Raw genomic sequence first — 26,008 nt, 5'->3', positions numbered from 1 at the left:
TGTAACTAGACTCGGGTATCTGTATGCCAGTTCCCTGACCGCTGTATACTAACATTTGTTATAATATCCTACAGGTCAGTTCTCTGACGCTATACTAACATATGTTATAATATCCTACAGGTCAGTTCTCTGACCGCTGTATACTAACATTTGTTATATCTTACAGGTCAGTTCCCTGGCCGCTGTATACTAACATTTATTATAATATCTTACAGGTCAGTTCCCTAACCGCTATACTAACATATATTATAATATCATACAGGTCGGTTTTCTGACCGCTGTATACTAACATTTGTTATAATATCCTACAGGTCAGTTCCATGGCTGCTGTATACTAACATCTGACCTGTATTCTAACATACTGTATGTTATAATATCCTACAGGTCAGTTCCCTGACCACTATACTAACATACTGTATGTTATAATATCCTACCGGTCAGTTCCCTGACCGCTGTATACTAACATTTGTTATAACATCCTACAGGTCAGTTCCCTAACCGCTGTATATTACTAACATTTGTTATAATATCCTACAGGTCAGTTCACTGACCACATTATATTAACCAAGTTTATGTGTGGCAGGTAAACACCTATACGACTGCAGAATTATTCTGTCTGTTCATAGTGGTGTATATGTTGTTTTTTGTACTCTAGAATGTATTTTTATTTTTATCTTGAACATAATAAAAGTACAATTTTAATATACTCAGTCAAAACAAGAGTGTCCCAAAAAGGTCTCCTGTGTTCCCTCACCATATGCTACGTGACCTCAGGTTACATCAGTGGAACGCTGGGAGCATCTCTCTCCCAGCAGCAACTCCAACATGAACTAGGTGCAGGGGAGATGGTCTCCAGAATAGGACCCTGGTGGTGGACCTCTAATTTTCTATGCCCCGTAACAATGGTACCCCCTGCATCCACTATAGCTATGCTCTGGGCCTGTGGCAGGTATGAATGATACTCGGCTATAAATGCTACCACTTGGGGTGTATGTGCTCTGCAATTTGGCGTACAGTACATTCTTCTATGCATGGACCCCTTTGTGTGGAAAAAAAGCCAACTCTCATGGAAGGTGCTGCTGACAGAGCTGTCCAAACTTCCCAGACCCACTTCCCAGCTGAAGTAAGAGGCCAGGAGGTTAGATGATGCTCCCCCTGCTGGGAAGTAATGTTAGAAATGATGCATATCAAAGGATGAAGCATCAGAAGGGGGGGGGGGGTTGTGCCTCACCCCTTTCAAATATATGAAAAGATCTTCGGACAATGCATTGCTGTCTAATGTGTTTCTTTTTTCACAAACAATATTTCTTTGCTGGGGCTTGGAACCAATGGAGGAACCAAGGAGAGGGTGGGCAGAAAGGCAAATGGGTGAGTGGACCATAGCTGGCTGCCAGGGTGAAGCACATTAATCCACCACCCCCTGCACTGCCCCTATCAACCCCCTGGTGGTTCCTCCTCACAGGCTGATGTGGTATGTGTTACCCACAATTAGTAGAATAAGTTCACAAGGCTACTGTATATACAGCTTTTGGTGATAGTGGCTACAGCATATACAGGAGGGTCACAGGGGCAAAAGCACAGAGCAGATAATTAGGCCAGTAATAGCTAAGTAGGGCTGGGAGGGAGGGGATAGGTGTAAAATGGATATACATTAATTGAGGGAAGTTATTAAGTATAAATGGGTAAGTTATGAGTAGTAGAGATGGCTACTGAGTGAGTGTCTCAACACAATGACTCGAATCATTCAGATGTTCGAATGATTCGAGTCACTCTTTGTTTGCTGTGTCGAGACACCCACTTCTCTAGCCTCTGTCAGTGGGGCAATTATTCATGTTATTTGGATGCAAATAATGTATTTAGATGTTATCATTTAAAATTTTAAACACTTGTGCGTGGAGCTCCTATTTCTTCTTCCTCCACTAGGGGGCACAGAGATCACTCTGGGTATAGCCTGGAGAGGGAGAGCCTGGACACCAAATAGTTACTGATTTTCTTTCCAGCAGCCCCCCCTTCCACTATACCTCACCCCCAGCGACGGGCCGCAGTTTTAGTTTGGTGCCGAGCAGGAACGGGCACCGTTTTGTAGGGGTTGCTTTTATGTGGCCCCCTGTTACTTTTATTCTATTTATTTTATTTTATATTCCCTGGAGAGCGGACAGTGAAAGGCGTCCTATAGGATGCAGGCATTGCCGCTGCAAACGACCCCAGTGCCAGTGGCGGCAGCATCAGCGACTGGGTCGGTGACTTCGGGACTCCGGGGGACAGCACAACACCGCCCCTGAGGCCCGCATCTGGACACGAATGGGGACTGCTTGCAGGGAGCCGCATGCTCGTGGCTATACACCACTGATGTGGAGACCACCAACGTTGTTGGTAGTGTAGGCTTCGGGTGTCCCCGCTCCATACACTAGACCACCAGGACACGGGGGAACAGAAGACCGCTTACTGCGGTGATGACTATGTCCCTGGGGTCCACACCAGAGGGGGAGACAGACTCTTCCTTTTAGCCCCTCCCTCACCCCTGAGCACGCTCTCTCACAGCAGTCAGCCTGTCCCAGGTATTTCGATGTCTCTCTCTCACCTCCTATGGATAAATGCTGGGCATCTATTTTATAAAATACATGCCTCAGTAAGTTTCCAGAGAGTAGGGCTTCCTGTCTCCATGTGTACCTCACTATAGCTAGTCTGGTATACATTTAACCCCTTCCTGCTCTGTTGGAGCTGGTTTGTTGAGTACTATTATTGCCCATTGGTTCTGTGCCTTGAATGTTATGTGTGCAACTTTTCTAAGGTACTTTATATTTGTGGGTGCTCAATCCAACAGCACATATGTGGTACAACACTAGTTTGTTGGGTAATCTTGGGCTGCCCACATTATGTAATAAGCAGCTATGTATTTATTGTATTAAAAGGGGACTGTTTGCATTTAATGTAGAATATTGGACTCTGCACTTATGCTAATTGTTTTGGGGGTAATGGACAGTTTATTGCCACGTCACTTCAGTGGCCAGCACAACTAATTATTGCATGCGGTTTGCAGTGCCAGAACTTTCCGGATGCCTGGTTCTGGTGGGCAGGAGCTGGCATGTGCAGCAGAGATGACAGTTGAACTGACACAGACTCGCTAACAGTAGTGCCGACTGAGGAGAGAGAGATGCAGCACACTTACCTGAGACAGCGGAGGAGGCAGACTGTGCTGCTAACATGTGCGGCACTGTGTGCGTCACATTCCGGTGACCGCCGATAGGGAGAGAAGATAGTGCTGGGGCAGAGCTGTGACGGCAGTGGAGAGCAGTGACAAGGAATGGAGACCAGCCTGCTGGAGACGAGGGCCTGTCTGACGGGGTTAAGCTGTTCCTTCCCAGCCGGGGAGTGACCATCGGTTGCCACTGATTGACGGCTGGAGCTGTCAGGCTGCAGAGCACTGTACTGCCGATGAGTCTGCCAAGGGAACAGTGAGTACACCGAATACGGTACTCTGCTTACACCCTGCCCAAACTACTGGTAGCAGAGCATATTACCCTATCAAGCTGCACTCACATAGAAGGGAGAACCAGTTCAGCATATGACACCAGCCAGAACTTCCCCATAAGTCCTAATAAGGGGTACCTCAGGACAGACAAGTATAATTCCTATAATAGCCCTCAGATCGTGATAGTATCAGAGGTCAGGATACAACAATCACAAACAACACAACATTTATTTGATCTAAAATCTCCCTGAACTGCGAATCTGCTGACTTCCTTGTATGTGCACCGACGACAGCATCATTGGCCAACAAGTACAGACTCTACTGGGGAATTAGTATAGTCCGGACTAAGATCTTTTGATAGGAGTATAGTGTATTGAGTTCAGACTAATTACTGTTACACCTGGGAATAGATGGTACAAAGCTGTATTAAATGTTTCAAAGTGTTTATATAAAATGTGACAGTATCAGAACAGGTAATATGTCACTGTAATTGTTGTCTTTGTGGGATACTAACATTTGAATTCCAATAGCACCAGATCCAGTTTCCCCGTACAATAAACTGTTATGTTGTAAAGTGTTACTGTGTTTTCATAGTAGTAAGGGTTGTGTAGGAACCATTCATTCATCCTACAAGCCTAAGTTCCAGTGTTCCTGCAAATTAAATAATTTTATTTGTATGTGGAGTACCCTCTTTAGCTCTCTGAACCAATAGGAATCAAGCAAACCATTTCAATCTCGTAAGATCAGAAAACCTCACATTACACGTTTAATACACCTGTCGGGGTATTACACATATACTAAAATTGGAATGATACAGAGAAGATTATCATGGCCCCTGCACAAGGATCACACGCAAATCCGTGAAGCGTTTCATACTTTTAAAAATGTATGTATGTATTGGTATATATCTATATATGCATATATATAAGCATATGGATATGTTTATATCTGTCTAAGTACCCCATCAATAAAGGAGATGCCACTGTACTATAGGTAACAGTGAGGGACTGTTAATGTCTCAAATCATAGAGAAATTACTTAACAAAAGTTTTTCATAGCCCCACTTATTTCTCTATTTGTGGCGCTTTATAATTTTTGGCACAACCCCATAATCCACACATCACTGTTTCTATAACTTTTGTGTGGGGGATACACTTGGACTGCTTTGGCTTCCAAGGTTCAAGCACCCATGGAGGTGGGCGCTCCTATTTTACATAGCTGTTGAACCTTTTTCTAGAGCTGTGTAATAATGTCCTTTCCCCACAGACCTATGTGTTCTGAAATCCCTATCACAAGCCTCGTGCCTGGTGTTTCAAAGCTACGCTGCGTGAGGGTTCCTTCGACCATAGCTACCAGTCAAGGAAGCTGTCAGGTAATGTGGATGTTAACTTACCAGTTTGTAGCTCCCAGCCAGTTAGAGTCTTCCATAGGCCGGCAGGCTAATGCACAAGTCACCGTCCTACAAGGAGGATCACACCTGCCGTAGAACCAGGTAGATACAGCACTCCTCTTCACTTACTCAATACAGGAGTGGCAGATGCTCGCCAGCAGGGGCATGGCTTAGCACAGGCCTGACAGCGCTAGGTCCGGTCTGCTTGTGAATCCTCGGTACAGGAAGTTGCAGTCTCCAGGCCCTTCAAAGGTAAGACACCCTGATAAGGATGGAGGCTTCTGGATTATTTCCATACCTTTGAACATGGCAGCCCCTTGGTCTAAAGCCCAGGTACTTAAAGCTGATGGTATGACAATGGTATTCCCTTCTTTTAGGTAGCTTGAGGACCTGCTTATGGAGGCTTCTGGATATCTCAGCACTTTTCCTTAGCTTATCCGCTACCAGCAATGGATCTCTTAATATGGGAATCTCTGGTTATTTCTCTTTGCCTGACTTGGTAGATTGGCTATTCTGGGCAGCTATAAGTTTCCCCAGAATAATCTAGTCTAGGGCACTTTTCCCTCACTTTTGCTTGGGCAGCTTAGGCTCTGGCTGCTGGGTGGATGCCCAACAGGACGGTCTCAGTTCAGGGACAAAGTATTGTCCCTTGTGGGGCAGTTGGACTACTACCTAGTTGATTAGGAGGTTATGGACATAGTCATATTAACCTCTTCAGTGCGGACATCTGCCGTGGAGGCCAGGACAGTCCTCTGGCTACATTCCTGGCATGCTGTCACAGACTCTAAATACTTAAAGGCTCTTCTGTATTTAGAGAAGGTACTCGTGGTATGGGGTTGGACGAGACAGTCTCTAGGTAGTCCCCAGATACATTGTCTCCCTTCTGTACCAGGCTGTCCTCCTCTATTGGCTCTGACGTAGGTGACCTTAGTTTGTCATCAGCTGGCATGTCTGCTGCCACAGGTTGGGGTGGATTTCCACTTGGGAGACCCCAGCGTGGGGTCAGGATGGCCAGGGGGTTTAGGCGAGTCATCGATAAGATGTCCACCAACATGTTCTCAGTTGTCTTTTACTGCTCTGCAGCACCGGCCCGGCCAGCCCCGCTTAATGATGGATAGGTAAGTATAAAGAGTATATGGGTTCAGGGTGTGCTGTGTTGGCCCCCCTGGATCCAGGGTCCCATGTGCACCACACCCCCCCACCCATTATAGTCACTGGATATCCATCTGTCTCATGGTAGATCTTCGATGGTCCCATGGATGGATAATTCCTTGGAAGTTTTTCCGCTTGGGGAGAGCTTTTCTGCATTCCAAGGTTCGGAAGGTATTTCTCACTGTCTTTAGACTAACAGTCTCCGGTTTACTGTTTCCTTCATTCTGGCATCTCTACCGAGTGTTCTTACACTCTTGCAGGCAGATTTTGGGCTCTCTAATCTACTCCTTTGACGGGGTGGAGTTGCGGCAGTTTTCTCTGTTTCACTCCTTGCCTCTACACAGGGAAATTAGGGTCCTATGACATAGATCCAATCTGCTTTTTATGACTCTAACCTGTCATTAGCCCTTTAGGATCTGTGGATAGCTCAGGTGAGCCTGTTACCAATCTTCATTCTGCTGTTCTGGATGGTTTTCAGAGCTCTCTGTCTGGTTATACCCCTCCTGCAACATCATCCGGTCCCAGTCTGGCCCAACTGCATGATACCTGTTGCCCACATAAGCCACCAGGGTGGAGCTCTCAGTTGCGGTTCCATTAAGATGGTCAGCCGCTCCCCCAGTTGGGCAAAGCATCAGCTTTTGGCTCTGTAGACGGCCTTCCTTCCCGCAGTTCTCCTAAAACAGAGGACTCCTAGGCTGCCAGGTCATTCTCTTGGGTGAGTGGGCTCTACATTCTGTCACTTTTCAATGACTGGTGATCGTTGGGGCCTGACGGATATTGAGATCCTGGTGTCTTGCTTAACCACAAGTTAACGAGATACTGTTCCAGCTCCAGAGTTCCCAGAGCTCTCCTGTTGGTAGCTCCAGCAGTACAATGGAAGTTTTCACTCTTTATCTTTACTCCACTGTTCATGCTCCACAGATCGCTGTTGGAAAGAGCATGGTGATCCTCCTGGCTTAGCTTGGTCATGGCGGCCATTGTATGCAGCTCTTTCTGTCTCTCAGTCGGCGCTTTATGCATCTTCCTCTAAGGTCGGTTTTTTGGTCTCTGAGCCTGTACTTCCACCAGATTCTGGCCCGCCTCGCTTTGCTGAAGTGGCCTTTGGCCCTCTTCCTAGGGATACATGTCTCAGACCTGTCATTTCTCCTCCATCAACTGCTTCTGGGGTTCAGACGTATATTTCAAGGTGTCCTCTTTGTGCTGTTACCATTTGTTCTTAGTAGGTGGCTCCTCTGAGCCTTTACTTGGTTCTTCGGACTCTTCGGTAAGCTCCCTTAGGAGTCCTTGATTCCTGGTTTGCGGTGCACATTGCTCATTCATTGATTTGCGGGACAGCTGTCTTACTATTTGCCATTGCTTGGCACCATAAGTGTTTGTTTGAGTGCCTTGTCTTGCCGCTTCCCCTCTCTGATCTTATCCTTAGATTGGGCCATTCTGCGGTCTTGCTTGGGTTCTTACCCAGAGTTGTGTCTAGGTTCCTCTCCTACCTGGGGTTGTGTTGATCTGGTTTTCCGTGTTCCAGACTCCTCACCGGAGGATGCATCTAGGGATGTACGCTCTCTGGTAATATTTCCATCGACAGACCCAGAGATGAGTTTCTCTGTGGTCCTGTAGCGGGGCTGACCGGTTTCTGAACAAGTTATCCTAGTGACCCTGCTTGCTATGCGCCTCTGTGGTGGATCTCCTGCCCCTGCGGAGATGTGGTGACTGCTCATTATGCCAGGTCAGTGGGACCTTAGCGGTAGACTCAACGTGGCGTTTCTGTCGTACAACTTTGTACAGCTGCCACATGGTTATATGCCCACACTCTTATTCGTTTCTATGCAGTTGTCATCTTCGCATCTTCAAACACTGCCTTCGGGCACAGGGGGTTCCCAGTGCAGCCCAGGAGTATCCCCTCCCATCGGGGGACAGCTGCTAGAATGGCCCAGCCAATCACCTGACTTGAATCCAATTGAAAATCTATAGAAAGAACTAAAGATGAGAGTTCATAGAAGAGGCCCACGGAACCTTGAAGAGTGTTTGTGTGGAAGAATGGGCCAAAATCACACCTGAGCAATGCATGCGACTAGTTTCTCCAAAGAGGAGGTGTCTTGAAGCTGTTATTACCAACAAAGGCTTTTGTACGAAGTATTAAATAAATTTCAGTAAGGTAAGTGTGTTCAATACTTTTTCCCTGTGTCATTTCACATTATTACACAATTTAATTTATGGACATCTATGGTTTGATTTCTTTACATGTGTGGATTGCATGGGTTGTTACTGACATTTGGTGACTATTTCATTACAATAGCCCCATTACAAATATATTTTCTGAGAAAAATGTTGATGTGTTCAATACTTATTTTATCCGCTGTATTTACATTTATGTTTCTGCTGAACAAGGTTTAGTTGAGCAGTATACAGGCTATATTGTCTATGTTGCTCAGCTCCCTATAACAGCCTGCATGGTATCAGGATTTATGGGTCTATAAACCCATGGAAAGATGAGTAAACCTTCTGAGAATTTATTTTCCAGAATATAAACAACTTAAAAGGGAAGAATTAGTTACTCACATAATTTCATTCAGAATTTTAAAACACATCCCACAAAAATATCTTAAGCAACCATACAAGCATCTCTATATTGCACATATGATGTATTAGTGAGTTGTTGGATATTTGCTCACTTAGATTTAAAAGTGTTCAAGTATAGTAAGGAGCAGATTCCAGTCAGAATCTAGATGTGATCAGTCTTATAGAAGTATAACTATGAAGCATATGTATGATAGGTTGTATGGGTTACTGCACGTGCACTATTGGATCATTGTTATAACGTAACAATGACTTGTTGATATAAGCAAGATAGTTGTCAAGCTGTGTATGAAAGTGTCACTACTTTTAATTTAAGCTACATTTTCTAAATACAACAAAAACATAAGTTATTTACCAATGCCTGTTTTTCATTATTGTAGGAACAGTTTTTTTTATCTCACTGGCTTCAATATTAATAAAAGAAAAACAACAACTAATTTTCCACATATTTCTGTTACTAAGCAACCAATTGTTCCTGGCAAACATAAGCAGCAGAACACAAATAATTGACAGGGATAAAATAAAATGTAAACATTGAACAGAAGTCTGGCATTGTTCTGATTTAATGTGGATTAAAGGAACACTAATCCTAGAGTGAGCAAAATAAACTGCATTGTCAACTTTTAGACAGTATATCATGGACAACTTTAGAATAGATTACAGATCGGCCTGTGTACTATCACATTTTTATGCTATATCACAATTTTTCAATATTTGGTAGTAAGCCAAAAGTGGGTTCAGGTTTTTCCGACAAGTGGCTTTCATTCCTCATACAGGAGCTGATAGAGAATTGCAGGGAAATCTGTTTTGCGGATGGATCTTGCTATTTTTGCACTGTGCATGGTCCGTAGCTAAGCATATGCAATATCGAGCAACTATGGGTGATTTAGTCGTATCCATCTCAGGCACAACCTCCACTCACAGCTGAGTACAGTGTAACTGAGCAGCATTGGTCAGGGCCAACGAGTGCTGACATGGGCCAGGGTACAGGGGATGTGGCCTTGCCCCCTCCCTAAAAAAAAAAAAAAATGTATATTCCCTTTCCTGGTTTCCTTATAATGGTAAGTGTGACTGTGTGGAAGATAAACACAAGGAGTGGTAGTCAGTGAGCTTGGTACAGAGGGGTGGATGTACCTGGATGCAGAGGACAGGAGAGACAGCAGTCAGCTAGAGTATGAGACTGGAGGGAGAGGAATGTCCTACACAGGTTGGGTATGAAATACCGCCAGTCGGAATGCCTACTGTCAAAATGCAGACAACGGCATTCCGATGCTTGGTATCTCGTCAGGGCTCGGGTAAGTATACTAACCCTCCCCCCTTCTCCCCCTAACCCTCCTCTCTTGCACCCTAACTCTCCCCACCCAGCACCCTAACCCTCACCGTTAGTGCCTAAACCTAACTGTCCCCTCTTGGTGCCTAAACCTAACCATCCCCCCTTAGTGCCTAATCCTAACCACCCCCAGTGGTGCTTAACCCCCCCCAAAGCCTAACCCCTCTGTGGTGCCTAAACCTAACCCTCCCCACCCCATGGCTAACAGCTAAGACGCCCCAATGTACCTTTGATTGGGATGGCGGCTGATGAGATTTCCGGCGCTGGGATTTTGATATCTTTAGTCCCAGGTCGTGATTTCGACGGCCAGGGTCCCGTCCGCCGACATACTCACTACATCCCGTCCTACACTGATGAACTGATTAATCCAGAGACAATGTTTTCTGGTTTTCCCATCTCTTCTCAGCTGAAGCCATCAGTGTAGTAGGGACTGTCCAGACCTGTCACTGTCCTCACTGGATACAGGAGCTAGTTGTATAAATCTGCTGTCTGCCAGACCCATTCACCTCTGCACCCTTGCTGCCAGCGAGTGTTCACAAGCTGAACCATTTAATACTTCCGGCAGTCAGCTCACAGATGTGATGCGGCTGCCGCTGGCCACAGTCTGGCAGTGCAAAGAGACAGTCTCCACTCCTATTGGTGAGTGGTATCCCACAGCGCCCTTGATAGCGCGACTGCTGCACAGAGCAAGTATGCACAGCGCGCTGAAATAGGGGGACAACAATGCCCCCCTCAGCAGCTGACCCGGGCCCCTCCAATAAGCCTGGGCTTGGGTAATTAGTACCCATCCCCCCTCTATGTGCCCCTGGCAACAGGTGTTTGCATGTTAAATAAGTGTTCAGTGCGTGTGTAGGTGGAATTGCAGGTTACTGTATGCAGAGATCAGTATATTGCACCAAGGATAGGGCTGGTGCTGATAGTGAGTACTTTCACAAGTGGATGGATGTGGGCAGTGCAGCCGTATATATGTGCAGCCGACTCTGAATACAGGTTGAATATCCACATTTATTTCAGAGCACACAATGCGACTGACTTGCCTGTGACTTTGAATAAGCCCCACCATATTATAATCTTTGGTGTCACGGTGATGAAGACTTTCTCTTTCTGCATGTAACACCCTACCGTTACATTAAGTCCGCCAATGTTGATAATTTGCACTAGAAAAGGATTCTCAGGGCCTGATTCAGAGCCGCTCGCTAGCGCTGTGCATTCGCAAGCGGCCCGATGTTCTGCATACTCGCATGCGCAGACTTCGTTCTGCGCTTGAGCGAACTACACACTGCGTTCGCAACCCTCTGGCTCACCCAGCAAAGACAGCCCAGGGTAATAAGTGACAGGAGAGTCCGTTTGCGGGTGGTAACAAGGGCAAGACACTAATAACGGGGGGTTGGAGATGCGAACGCAGGCGTGCCTGGGTGTTTTAACGCCGTTTTAGAGGTGTGCATAATTAACAGGCAGTGTCATAGTACATGTCACTTGCCATTTTTTTACACTGATTTCCTCGCAATGCTTGTAGGGTAAAGCAACCGCAAACACTGTGTTAGCATCCAATGGTGCTCGATGTACCAATGTTTTAATACACTTCCTGGAGATGATGTGTTGCTGGTGGGCAGCTCTGCCTGTGCGATTGGGGTACGCATACATAAAGTGGCCGCTCGCTAAGACATGGTGGGCGTGCTTATGCCTTGGCGAACGAACGCTTCCCGTGGCGTCACTTTGAAAAAAGTGCATACGCATCTAGCGAGTGTACGCAGATAGCGAACAGGTCTGAATCAGGCCCTCAGTCCACCCAGTTATCTTCAATACAGATGAATAAAAGCATTTCATACATTTTTATGAATACTAGACAGACTGCACACAGCAAAAATATGGCTCCTGCTTCACCTAACCTGGGTATTCCCGATAAGGGGCACCTACTTTTAGCTACATTTGTGGCATGTAAAAAGAAGAATGTCTAATAATGACTAAAGGGCCTGTGCAGATAAAGTGACCGTAAGTTATGACAAAGTTGGGATGGCCATTGATGTTTCAAAAACATCGATGGAGGCCTTCAGATGTTAAATAGTTTTGCCATCGATGACAGAGAACCAATGATTCTCAGTCATCGATGAAAGAGTGGTAGCCAATGTTTTTTTTTTCTTCTCTGACAGTATGGAGGTTAGCTCCACCCCTTGGTGGCAGATAAGCCCCGTCCCCATTTTTGAGTGGTCCGCGGCCTGCAGTGCCCCTTGCAGCACAAACCATCAATGGTTCACCATAGATGGTTTTTGTGCCGTCAATGGTAATCACTGATAGTGTGGTGGCGCGAACGCAGGCGTGGTTGACCTTAAAAAGGGCGTTTTAAGGGCGTGCATATATTACTGAGCGAGTCATCACACACGTCATCTCGTTGCAATAACGATGCTACTGCTCGCAGTGCTAAAGGTTGCCCAGGGTTTACCTTAAGCATTGCGAGTGCAGCTGATGGTTTGTGCCTCTACCGATGTTTGTAGGCAATTAACAATGTAACAGGTGTTAATCATGCTGACGTAGGTTGGCGCCTGCGACCGACTCTGAATTAGCCCGTAGAGATAGGAGGTGTGCTTTCATTGTTGTGGGTGTTTCCACGCTTACGATGTGCGTTGCGATTGAGCACTCGCTTTGCATATTCTCGATCACTTTGGGTGCGACTGATCGCTCCCGAGCGACCGCCTCCGAATGAGGTCCTGTGTCCCTGAACGTTCAGGACTGTTTACCTGCCACGGGGGTAGAATATGTAGGATCTCCCATTTGTGCCGCTCTCCAAGTGAGATCTGGCAGGTTCCCGTGGAGGTTTAGACAAGCAATAGCTCTCGGTCTTATGAACGTACCGCTCTCTATAATCAAATCCTGTAGGTTGGAGGTCTGTTGGCAGACTCGCATCACAGGCCATGTACAGCAATGCATGGCTCTCGTATGGGATCAGTTGCTCTGTGCTTTGCGCGTTTTGCCTTAGTAAGGAATGCAGAATGCACGCTGTGATTCGGACTGCCGCTCTCAATGTGGCTGCACATCTGGATGTACAGCATGGACAGTCAGTCCTGACGTCCATGCTGTCTTCCCTACACCCCCGCCGGTACCAGAACGCCGGTACCGATCCGGGGATGCTGGTGAGCATCTGGGGTCACAGCTAGCGGTGACCCCAGATGTTCCGGACCATGGCCGGATCCAAGGGGGACAAAGGTAAGCAGCGGGGTCCCGCGGTGGGTCCCCGCTGGTCACATGGTCATAAGTCCCCAGGCAGGGGGCTCCCTGGGGACTGGCTGCAGCGTGGAGCCAGGTACTGAACCTGCGCTTTCCACTACCCCCTGGGACAGCGGACCGCAGCAGAGCGGTAGCGCTGCGGCGTCCCAGGGGTTAAATGCATGCCAGGGGAGCACGCCTTCCCTGTCTCACAGCCGGCGCCTCCCCCGCTGCACACAGCCCTCTCTGCACTGTGCTGACTGGTCCTGTGTCAGCGCTCCTCCCCCAGGCCAGCTTCTCTCTGCTCCTCGGCGGCCATCTTCTCTGCAATGCATGGTGAACGCTGCTGGAAGTCTGGAAGGAAGCATCGTGGTCTGGGTCCCCCCGCATACCTCTCCTCCGCTGTGGCTCAGGTCTGTGTATGCAGCGCTGTGTCCTACCAGGCCCTGTGTCTGTGTAGTTGAGTGATCAGCGCTGTTAGTGCAGGAATTGTTATTTCTCTGCATTGTATGTGACTGTGCTAGCGCTGCCTGTAACTTTTCTTCTCTAAACTGTCAGCTTTATTACTGTCCCTGTTCTTTCTGCTAAAGCCCTTGCGGTGCGGTGCTGCAGGGTGGTCTCTCGCCTATGTAATACTTAATTGGTGAGAGAGGTCACATACGTGGTGCCATCATGTCTGAAAGTGATTTTCCCCTCCGGCTACAGTGTACCACGTGCAAAGTACCGTTAGCGGAGGGGGAGGGTAGCGCGGAGGGCCTTTGCCGGCAGTGTTTGTCCATGGCGCGGCCTATTACGGTTACAGCACCGGTACAGGAGCCGCCCTGGGCTTATTTCGCTCAGGCGTTAACAGCTTTAGTGGGCCAGTTAGCTCCGCAGCCCGCGTTTACTCCGATGGGTTTGTCCCAGCAGTCTGTGGTGTCGTCACCCATGCAGGGGTTCCCAAGACAATTGGTGGTACCCCACAGTCTCCCTATTTCCCCGCTCCCGGGTTCTCAGGAGCCAGCGTGGGTTAACTCCCTGACGAGTTCTGTACAGCACTTGTCGGATGTGTTGCAAGGGGAGTCTGTGATGCGGCCTCATAAAAGGCCGGTGGCGTCTCTGTCCGCTCCTTATGAGGATGACGGAGGGACGTCTGATGATGGGGAGATTCTGGATCCTTACGATCAGGAACCTCTCCATACTAAGGACGCTGATGCTAAGTCCAAAGTATATATTTCTGGACTTATTCGGGCGGTCCGCACAGCCTTGGTGATTGAGGATGAAGTTCCCCCAGCGGCTAAATCCAAGTATGCCTTTTTCAAAGATGTGAAGGGCGATGCCACAGTCTTTCCTCTTTCGGGTCAGTTGGTGGACCATTTAGAGGAGGCGTGGAAACAACCTGGCAAAAGATACCAGCCGCAGAGACGCCTGGCGGTGGCTTATCCGTTCGCGGATAATTATTTTGCTAAGTGGGAATCCCCTCCACAGGTGGATTCTCACGTGACCCGTCTTGTCCGTAGTGCCACATTGCCGATGCCATCCATGTCCTCCCTTAAGGATGCTACGGACCGCAAGGTAGAAATCTGCCTGAAGTCCGCTTATTCCCTTGCAGGGGGGGCAGCACGGCCGGCTATGGCCATTTGCTGGGTTGCCAGAGCGATGGAGCGCTGGGCGGATTCATTAGAGGCTTCTTTTGAATCCGACTGTCCGGCCGAACAGGCGGAGTTGATTGGCAATCTCCGTGATTCGGCCACCTACATCAACGAGGCGGCTCTAGACATTAGTACTCTGGTGTCTAGAATTTCTTCAGCAGCGGTAGCTGCTCGTCGCACCTTGTGGCTGCGATCCTGGAAGGCGGACGCAGATTCCAAGAAAGGTCTGGAAGCGTTACCGTTTACCAGAGAAGTTCTCTTCGGTCCGGATCTGGATAAGATTGTGGCCACGCTGGCGGCAGCCAAATCTGCTTGTCTCCCGTCGGTCGCTGCTCCTTCTGGTTCTGGACCATCGTCCTTTCGGTCATCTAGGGCCCAGGGCAGGCCCAAACCACAGTCGTTTCCTCGACAGGCTGGCCCTAAGAAATCGGTCAAGCCCCGGAAACAGGCATGGAGTACCAGACGTCCGGCCCCCAAGCCAGATGACAAGCCTGCGGCCTGACGGTCCGGGTCTCCCCTTGGGGGATCCCAGGGTGGGAGGCCGCCTGCTGCAGTTCTCCCGGTGTTGGTCGTTCACTACGACAGACACTTGGGTTCTGGAGGTGGTCTCCCACGGGTACGCCCTCTCCTTCCGGCACAGACCCCCGGCTCGATTCTTCACCACGGGTCTACCATCAGACCGGAACAAGGCTACGGAGCTGCGGAAGGTATTGCACACTATGCTCCAGGCTGGAGTTATAGTGCCTGTTCCATTCTCCCAGAGGGGCCAGGGTTTCTATTCAAATCTATTTTTGGTACAGAAACCCAATGGGTCATATCGTCTGATTCTCAACCTCAAAGCACTCAACAAGTCTTTGCAGGTCCCGAAGTTTTGGATGGAGACCCTACGGTCCATCATTCTGGCGCAGGAACCTGGGGACTACATGGTGTCATTGGACATACAGGACGCTTACCTGCATGTCCCTATTCTTTTGCGCCATCAAGAGTTCCTTCGGTTTGCAATCCGCAGCGACCACTTCCAGTTTCGGGCGTTACCTTTTGGCCTGGCGACAGCACCACGTGTTTTCACCAAGGTGATGGCGGTCATGGCGGCTTCTCTGCGTCTGCAAGGAGTCCGCATGTTGCCGTACTTGGACGACCTGTTATTGGTGGCAGGATCTCCAGAGCTCCTGTTACACCACTTGGACCTGACCATTGCACTGCTGCAACGGCACGGCTGGCTAATCAACTGGCAGAAGTCCACTCTAATCCCGTCTCGGAGGATTCTGCATCTTGGAGCCTTATTGGACTCGGGACAGCAAAGGATCTTCGTGACGGAGGACAAGATCTCTGCTTTACAGTCAAGGGTGCGCAGTTGTCTGCACAGCCGCCGGGTGTCCTGGGCTCCATGGTGTCAGTGTTCGACATGGTGGAATACGCCCAGTTTCACTCCAGACCTCTGCAGCACCTGATCCTGTCCAAGTGGAACGGGCTGCCTCAGTCTCTGAAGTTCCAGACGATTGTGCTCACCTCGGAGGTTCGCCTGTCCCTTGCGTGGTGGTTAAAGACGACCCACCTCAACAAGGGACGTCCGTTCTGGGTTCCAAATTGGGTCCTGTTGACAACGGACGCCAGTCTTCGGGGCTGGGGAGCAGTTTCGGGTCCACACTTGTTCCAGGGCAGGTGGACGCCGACAGAAGCGGAGCTTCCAATAAATATCTTGGAACTCCGTGCGGTCTTCAATGCTCTCCTGCAGGCACAGCGGTTTCTCCAGAGTCACCCGGTGCAGGTCCAGTCGGACAATGCTACCACCGTGGCCTACATAAACAGGCAAGGAGGAACTCGCAGTCGGGCGGCTCTCGTAGAGGTCTCTCGGATCCTGGTTTGGGCGGAGCGCAATCTTCCGGCCATATCAGCGGTCTTCATCCTGGGAGTGCTAAATTGGGAGGCGGACTTTCTAAGTCGCCAGGACGTTCATCCAGGGGAATGGTCCCTGCACCCGGACGTTTTTCAACTACTGGTGGACAGGTGGGGTCTTCCAGAAATCGACCTCATGGCGTCCCGGCACAACAACAAGTTGCCGGTGTACGGGTCTCGCACAAGAGACGAAGGGGCGTCTCTGGTGGATGCTCTGTCCATCCGGTGGACGTTCAGGTTCGCATACCTGTTCCCTCCGGTCTCCCTTCTTCCACGGGTAATCCGGAAATTCAAACAGGAAGGAGGGACGCTCCTGTTGATAGCTCCCGCATGGCCCAGACGGCATTGGTTCTCAGACCTTCAGGATCTGTCCGTGGACAGTCCTCTGCGGTTGCCGCTATGACCGGACCTTCTGTCTCAGGGTCCTTGTCTTCACCCGGACCTGACTCGGCTGTCTTTGATGGCGTGGCTGTTGAGACGGCCATGCTGAGGTCCCGGGGGTTTTCCAGCTCTGTGGTGCGTACCATGTTACGAGCTCGGAAACCGTCTTCCGCGAGGATATACCATCGCGTGTGGCATACGTTCTTCCAGTGGTGTCGACCGAGAGGTTATGCACCGCGGGAGTTTCGTCTGTCTCGGATTGCTTCTTTGAAGGTACAGGTTTCGGCCCTATCTGTCTGGTTTCACCGTAGGATTGCTACAATCCCGGATGTGCGCACCTTTATGCAAGGTGTTCTCCGTATTCAGCCGCCCTTTGTTCCACCTGTGGCGCCTTGGGATTTGGCTGTGGTCCTGAGGGCTCTCCAAGGACCGCCGTTTGAACCACTGGGCTCAGTGGATATTAAATGGCTAACAGCTAAGACTGTTTTCCTTCTGGCCATTGCTTCGGCCAGACGTGTTTCTGAGTTAGGGGCTCTTTCTTGTAGACCCCCTTTCTTGGTTTTTCATGAGAACAGGGCAGTGCTCCGCACTCGGCCCGAGTTTCTTCCCAAAGTTGTTTCCCAGTTTCATGTTAACGAGGAAATAGTTGTTCCGGCCTTTAGCTCACCGGGTCTTTCCGTGGGTGAGGCCTCTTTGGATGTTGTGCGGGCCTTAAGGACTTATGTTGACCGCACTTCTTCGTTTAGAAAGTCGGACGCTTTGTTTGTCCTCTATGGCTTCCGTAAAAAGGGTTGGCCTGCTTCAAAGCAAACTTTGGCAGCCTGGATCCGTATGGCTATTTCTGTAGCTTATCTTCTCTGAAGGCTCATTCCACTAGGTCTGTGGGTCCTTCGTGGGCAGCTCGACGTGGTGCCTCGGCAGTTCAGATCTGCAAGGCTGCTACGTGGTCTTCTGTCCATACCTTCGTGAGGTATTACAGGTTTGACACCTTCGCCTCTCAGGATGCTTCCTTCGGGCGGCGGATTCTCCTTTCTGCACAGGAGCGTACCCACCCTTAAAGGATACTGCTTTGGGACATCCCCCCCAAGGTATCCTGTGGATACCCTATGGACCCTGAAGTAGAAAATATGAGATATGGTAAGAACTTACCCTTGTTATCTCTATTTCTACGAAGTCCATAGGGTTCCACAGGACTCCCGCCCTGTCGCACCTGTGCTGCAGATGGGCTTTGCTCTGGTCACCGGTTTTCCGTCTCCCTCTGGTGAGAATGTGATTCTTGTATGTATCCAGATCTTTGTTCTCTCTCTTCCTTCTCCTCCTCCGGCCTATGGCTTGGTAACTAACTGAGGTGCCTTGGCCCGGGGGCGGGGTATAGGAGGGGGACCTAGTGCATCCTGGGAGGCTGAAAGCTTAACTCTTTGGTGCCCTGCGACTGACGTCACACCTATACCCCAAGGTATCCTGTGGAACCCTATGGACTTCGTAGAAATAGAGATAACAAGGGTAAGTTCTTACCATATCTCATATTTTATAATAGTAATAAGACTCGTAAAGTGGTTTATAACGAGGTATTTGCAGACTGAAGAAATTGGTCAACAATAAGATACAAAAAAATTATTTTTACTCCAGAAGATATTAAGACAGTCGAGTGCATTAAAAAAATGGGAAATATTAAAATGTATCATTGAATAACATAAATAACCACTCGGCATCATTGACTAAACGAAGCAATCACTAAGCAACAACGGGCAGGCAGTAAAATGCAGAAGACTCAGGGCCTCATTTATCAATGCGTTTTATCACTCAAAACGAGTGATAAAACTCGCTGTGTATGATAAATGGTGCTCCAGCCAATCAGCTCCCAACTGGAGCACCATTTATCATACACAACAAGTTTTATCACTCGTTTTGAGTGATAAAACGCATTGATAAATGAGGTCCTCAGTGTACATAAAATTTGCAAATTTACAATAAGTCACCCGTCACATCTATGTGATCTGCTAAAAATGGTCCTAACAATGAGAGCCCCTATATATTGGGTCATACATTCATGTTTTTTCAATTTCACAGTTAAGCCCCATACACACTGGATGATGTGTGTACGGAAACGACCACGATAGCGACGGACCCGGCGGGGGTGCATCGCATCCGCAAGTGCTTACACACTTGCCGATGCCAGCAACGATGGCGGAAGTGGGGTGGGGGCGTTCATTCAGCAACATGGCATCTTTAACGAAATCCCCTGATTGAGCTGCATGTACAGAAGACATATCGTTTATGACCTGGGGGAGCGCGCATCATTAATCATTTAGACACTGGAAGATGTGAACGATATATCGATCAACGATGTCATTATCGTTCATATCGTTCAAAAAAATTGTCCAGTGTGTACGGGGCTTTAACCTACCTGGAAGTAGCCCAAATCTCTCCATATGGCACTACAAAAACGTGCACTCCTTCTCAGCTACTGATCCATATACAGCCATGGCCAAAGGTTTTGAGAATGATACAAGTATTGGGTTTCACAAAGTTTGCTGCTTCAGTGTTTTTAGACCTTTTTGTCAGATATTACTATGGTATGATGAAGTAAAATTACAAGTATTTCATAAGTGTCATAGGCTTTTATTGACAAATACATTAAGTTTATGCAAAGTGTCAAAATTTGCAGTGTTGACCCTTCTTTTTCTAGACCTGCAGTTCGCCCTGGCATGCTATCAATCACCTTCTGGGCCACATACGGACTGATGGCCGCCCATTCTTGCCTAATCAATGCTTGGAGTTTGTCAGAATTTGTGGGGTTTTATTTGTCCACCCGCCACTTGAGGATTGACCACAAGTTCTCTATGGGATTAAGGTCTGGGGAGTTTCCTGGCCATGGACCCAAAATTTAGATGTTTTGTTCCCCAAGCCAGTTAGTTATCATTTTTGCCTTATGGCAGGGGTCAGGGAACTCTTTTACCTTTTACCCCAATATATATTTAGATACGCCAACATTAGCCCCTTGATTTGAAAGGAAGGAAATAATATAGTAGTGCCCCCATATAATGCCCCTGTAGTAGTGCCCCCATATAATGCCCCTGTAGTAGTGCCCCCATAGTTATGCCTGTGTAGCAGTGCCCCCATATAATGCCCCTGTAGTAGTGCCCCCATAGTTATGCCCCTGTAGCAGTGCCCCCATATAACGCCCCTGTAGTGCCGCTTGTACAAAAAAAATAAAAAAAACACCTTAATCCCCGCTCCTGCATCTGCCGCCGTCCTGTCCGCCCGGGAATTTCATTTTTAACCCATGTGGGGTAATTTACCCCTGTTCCCCGACCACTGCCTTATGGCAAGGTGCTCCATCATGCTGGAAAAGGCATTGTTCATCACCAAACTGTTCTTGGATGGTTGGGAGAAGTTGCTCTTGATGTTTTGGTACAATTCTTTATTCATGGCTGTGTTCTTAGGCAAAATTGTGAGTGAGCCCACTCCCTTGACTGAGAAGCAACCCCACACATGAATGGTCTCAGGATGCTTTACTGTTGGCATGCAGAGGTCTTGAAAAAGAAGGGTCAACACTGCAAGTATTGACTCTTTGCATAAACTTAATGTAATTGTCAATAAAAGCCTTTGACACTTATGAAATGCTTGTAATTTTACTTTAGTATACCATAGTAACAAAAAGGTCTAAAAACACTGAAGCAGCAAACTTTGTGAAAACCAATACTTGTGTCATTCTCAAAACTTTTGGCCATGGCTGTATTCCGAACAAAACATTGTTATACAAAATTCAAGCTGCTCAATCAATTTATTATGGTCTTAAAACAGGTGCATATAAGGGAGGAGTTATCTAGGCAAGAAAAAAACAAACGTTCTCTGAGCACACTACAATAAGCTAGCATTCTATACTTTATGTACTTATAACAAATATCCTTGTTTAGCATTAAGGCCACTCTTAAGCAGAAGCACTTTGACACTTTGCAAGTTGCTCAAATTGATTGAACAACTTGCATTATTTAATATCAATGTTATTATTTACTGTAAATGTATATTTGAGGATTGATGCATAGATTTTCCCTGATCTGTATATGTTGTATATTAATATGTTGTTTATGCAGCAGATATGTGACAACATAGGCCAAATAATGACTTTTATTGTTGGTGCCTAAAAGAAAAGTTAATCTAGCATTAATCAGCAGCACTCACCATGTATGTAATAAATATATGATGGTAATTAGGAGGCCAATCCTGGCTCATTTTTTCAATCCTGGGATTCGGGATTGAAAAAATGCAGCCGACAGCACACACAGACCCCAGTGCGGGCAGGCAGGGCCGTACAAGGGGACATGCTGGTGTTCGGCTGCACAGTTTTTGATGTCACACGCAGCCGCACAGCCATAGGAGGCCTGGCGGCAGCTTCTGAGCGCTGCCACCAGGCTGAAGACAAGCCGCGCCAAGCCGCCCAGTTTAATCCCAAAGCCGCGGTGTAAGCATTGCAGGGGGGGTGCGGGGCTGGAGAAACGCCATTCCCGCCGCTTGCTTTTTGAGCTCCTTTACAGCTGTGACAGACAGGCTAAAGCAGCCAGTGCGGCAGTGTCATGGGTGGGCCTGGCAGGGTGAAACGTATACCCTTTTATACCAAAGTCTCAGGTCTGACCGGGATTTGGAACATGTTTCCATCCCGGATCAGCCCCGGGACAGACCCCCTTTTACACTGCGGCACTGACCTGGGTCGCGCCGTTTACACTGCAGGGTGACACGGGAATGACCCGTGCTCAACCCTGCAAGCCAGCCGGGTTGGATCCTCGGGTAACTGGACTCGAGTTGATCCGTTTACACTGACAAAAATCCCAAGTTGATGCGTGTTCGCGTGCATCAACCTGGGATTTTTAAGTCGGTGTAAAAGGATATAAAAGGGATCCGGGGGTGGACCAGGGGGCCATGGACATTACTTACATTTAAATTCAGGCGGATAGGCTATCTGGCTACTGGGTAGTCCGGACTCCAGGCCGCCCCTTAGCCAGATCACCAATCTGACTGAATTTAAATTTAATTTACGCCTGCAGCTGTCTGGTCTGGAACTGATTTCATTGCCCGGCATTGCCCGCCCCAGAGCAGAGGGTGCTAGCTCATTCCCCTGCCTTGTTAAGTTGTTATAAGCAGCGCCACTGCCAGGAATAGCAGGTAGACCGGCAGTTTACACGCACGACGTACGCGATGATGTCACGCTGCATGCGCACACCCACTCTCTCTGTGTGTGGTGTGCTGTGCCCAAGAAGAGGAGCAATGGAGGAGCTGCCTCAGCTGCGCACTGCAATGCCTGATGAGAACCTGCCGAACAGTGAGTGGAGATGTTGCCCATAGCAACCAATCAGATTCTAGCTACAGTATTATCTTCTAGAAGGTGTTAGATAAATGTTAAGTAGAATCTGATTGGTTGCTATGGACAACATCCTTATGTCAAAGGCCAATTAACATACCAGTATGGTTTTGGACTGTGGGAGAAAGGTGGAGCACCTGGAGGTAACTCACGCAAACATACGGAGAACATACAAACTCCACGCAGATAGTGCCTAAGGATCTGATTCTCTCACTAATCTCTAGTCACAGATGCAAATGGCAGATTTGTGCATAGACCTCATGTGCAGATGTGAATTTATGCACCTTCGTGTATGTCCATCCTGTTCTGGGTCAGATGCACCTTGACCGTATCTGTTCAAATATATAAAATATTTTATACAGTAGTTATGCTGTTCTTGAAACTTACAAGAAAATACATCCAGCAGATTTACATCAGACTAAGCCTGTTTATACTTGACTCAAGTCCAGTTTTGACCAGACATAACAAATGCAATGCTAACAGACACAAATACCGAAGGCAAAGACAAAATGCACAGGCCAATAAACATTACAATCCCTGGCAATATAAAATAGAAGGACAACAAGTAACTGGTTTATTACACATTCCACTCTCATTAATACCATTATGACATCTACATAGCTATCACAGGTTGGGCAGAAGAGTTGGGATTATGATGATCTATATGCATTAGGTATTGCACAGGACATTCGATTTCAAACCTTATTTAGAAAGGCGATCCCTCAGCTGTTACACTATGGTTTTATGGCAAGATGAGGCTTGTTTTACAAAGTAAACATCAACATTCTGTAGTTATTCATGTCAATATGCAGGTTACATAGCAAATATAGCATGTTGAGCTACACAAAGGATTGATGGATAGAACAGTACACAAAGCTTATCTTTATTGCATGATTGATAACTAGCAATCGCTATGTCATCAACAGCAGTCTAAAGGGAAATAATATCATATAAAATAAAATAAGGACACATTGGACCTCATTCAGAGGCGCTCGCAAGATGCGAGCGCTCGCTCTGAATGAGGGCGGCCGCATCTATTTTCCGGACTGGCATCCTGGCCGCTCGCTAGGCTGTGGGTGACCACCCACAGCTTTAGCGAGCGGCCAGGTTGATGGTCGCGGTGGTCAAGACCATCGCGATTATCGGGGCTTGCGACGAGACCCTCGCAGTGCGGCCGCTGCGCGTGCGCAGGGCCTCTACATCAACCCGCTTGCGAGCGAATCGGCGCTTGCGAGCGGGTCTGAATAAGACCCATAGCTCCATAAAAACCAGACAGTAAAATGCAAGCTTAGAAAATGTGGTAGCAGCCAGGAAGGGCTGCACATTATTTTTTTACATTTTTTTAATTTCAGGCAGATTTCTGTTTTTCAGTTTATTTCTGCAAACTTCACCCTTATCACGATTATTGAATAAAAAAAATAACTAGTACATCTGCATTGTAAATTCCCTGGCTTTGCTGAAATGAACACCTTTAAAGGAAGCCTAATAGCCCAGGATTGCTGTTTTCTATTATAATCGCCAGCACTGCAATATTGGTTGCAGTGCTGGGATCACAGATGCAGCAGGATGTGTCAGCGTGTAGCAATGGCACCCGGAGCAAGTGTGTGCTACCACCTCCCCATCCCCCAAGTGCCCAGGTAGGGTGTGTGTCAAGCATGTAGGGGTAAATTAAAGGGAAATAAAAATAAACATTAGGGGCAGTATCAAACTGGGACATGGAGGGCTAGATATATTCCAGTCCACTAAAGTAATTCCACCAATTAAAAATAAGCCACACAGTAGTGCCCACAATTCACGTTATGCAACACAGTAGTGCCCCTTATCCACATTATGCCACACAGTAGTGTATTTTATTTATTTTATGCCACAGTAGTGTCCCTTATTCACATTATGTTACACAGTAATGGCCACAATGCACGGTATGCCACACAATTGTGCCCATTAATTTGCGGTATGCCACAGTTTTGGCTATTTTTTCACATGCTACACAGTATTCACCACAGTTCATATTATGCCACAGTAATGTCCATAGTTCACATTATGCCACAGTAGTGCCCCTTATTCACATTATGCCTAACAATAGTGCCCCTTATTTACGTTATGCCACAGTAGTGTCCCTTGTACACATTATGCCACAGTAATGCCCCTTATACATATGCCATAATAGTGTCCCTTATTGGCATTTGGTGTCAGAGCAGTCAGGCGTGACCTCACCAGACACCTCTCAGGCTTCTCTCAGTCATAGGTGCCACGACCCAGGTTCTCAGCAGCAGCACCCAGCTCAGGCCCCCCCTCAGCAGCAGGGACACTGCTGCCATGTTCACTCCTTCATGCAAACCGGGCCGGCTGATGTCTGGGCCAGGGTGGTAGGTGGGACCCACCTCAGAGGTGGAAAAGAGGATGATGAGAGGGCACTTTCTCCTCCTCCCTCATTGTTATTACCCATGGATCCACCCTTCATCCCTTCCGTTCAGTCCCAGAGCCGGAATAAGATCCCACAGGGTGCTATGCAAAATACCGCCTATGGGCTACATATGAATGTATATATAAATACCTACAGTGTATACATTTCTCACACAGCTCTCCCCACTCACTCTGATCCCCGCCACAGCTCACCTCCCCATACATAGCCCCCCCTCACTCAGCCTCCCCTGAGTCCCCTCACACACACAGCGCTCCCCCCTCACTCATATCTTCTCACTCAGGTCCCCCATTCACACACACAGGTCTCCCTCTCACAAAGATCTCCCCTCTTCACACAGACCAACCCCCACACACACTCATACACACACACACAGTGACAGCTCTTCCACTTAACAAAGCTCCCCTCCCTTCACACGCACAGATATTCCCCATTTTACTCAGATCTTCTCCCTCCCTCTTTACTGTTGCAGGGCGCCGGAGATCAGCCATTTGACTGGGAGGGGAGGAGGGAGAGGAGAGGGAATCACCTGATGATGAGCTGTGCCTGAAGCACATAAAGAGATCACTGCATCTCTTCATGTGTTTCAGGCTCAGCTCAGCAGGTGCTCTGCCATTCATCGGATGGATGATCTCCGGCGCCCTGGCCAGAGCAGGCGCCTGGAGCATGAGCTACACTGGAACCACCCTCGCTACTCCCCTGTGTGTCAGACACCTCCTGCTGCATTTGCATATTTTAAAGAATAGAATTACAAAGCTGTTTGTGTGCGGCATTACAATTCCGTCTACCGCTGAATCAGCCCCTATACCTTATCAGAGTGGGGATTTCCTCTTGCGTATCCACTAGCAGATAGTAGAACAACACTGTAATCATACAGTTCCCCATCCCTAGTAGTGTCTACACTGAATGATATGTTGTTCAGTGCAGGCACCCTCCCTCATCCCTGAACATGGTCAATCTGTCGTTATCTGCAGATAGAATAGCATGTTCAGGCAATGATTGATGTTGGAAATGAACAGCAGAATTCGCATCGCTGGTTGTTTCTGACATTTTCATCCCCGATTTGTACACGATTAATGAGCAATTGAACGATAACGATATTGTTATTGTTCAATCGCTCATTTTAATCGCCTAGTGCACAGGTTCTCGGTCCTCAGGACCCCAAACAGTGCATGTTTTTCAGGTCTCCTCACAGCATCA

The 26,008-nt window shown here is 47.9% G+C and overlaps 1 pseudogene; it reads left to right on the top strand.

Annotated features, from left to right (window-relative positions):
• Positions 1 to 4,253: 4,253 nt before the first annotated feature.
• On the top strand, positions 4,254 to 4,352 carry LOC148431290 (U6 spliceosomal RNA; annotated as a pseudogene).
• Positions 4,353 to 26,008: the final 21,656 nt, after the last annotated feature.

Source organism: Taudactylus pleione, unplaced genomic scaffold (genome assembly GCF_031769625.1).
Source record: "Taudactylus pleione unplaced genomic scaffold, aTauple2 ptg002501l, whole genome shotgun sequence".
In the NCBI taxonomy this organism is placed as follows: Eukaryota; Metazoa; Chordata; class Amphibia; order Anura; family Myobatrachidae; genus Taudactylus; species Taudactylus pleione.
Note: the sequence above shows the minus strand (reverse complement) of the source record. Positions and strands in the feature narration are given on the sequence as shown.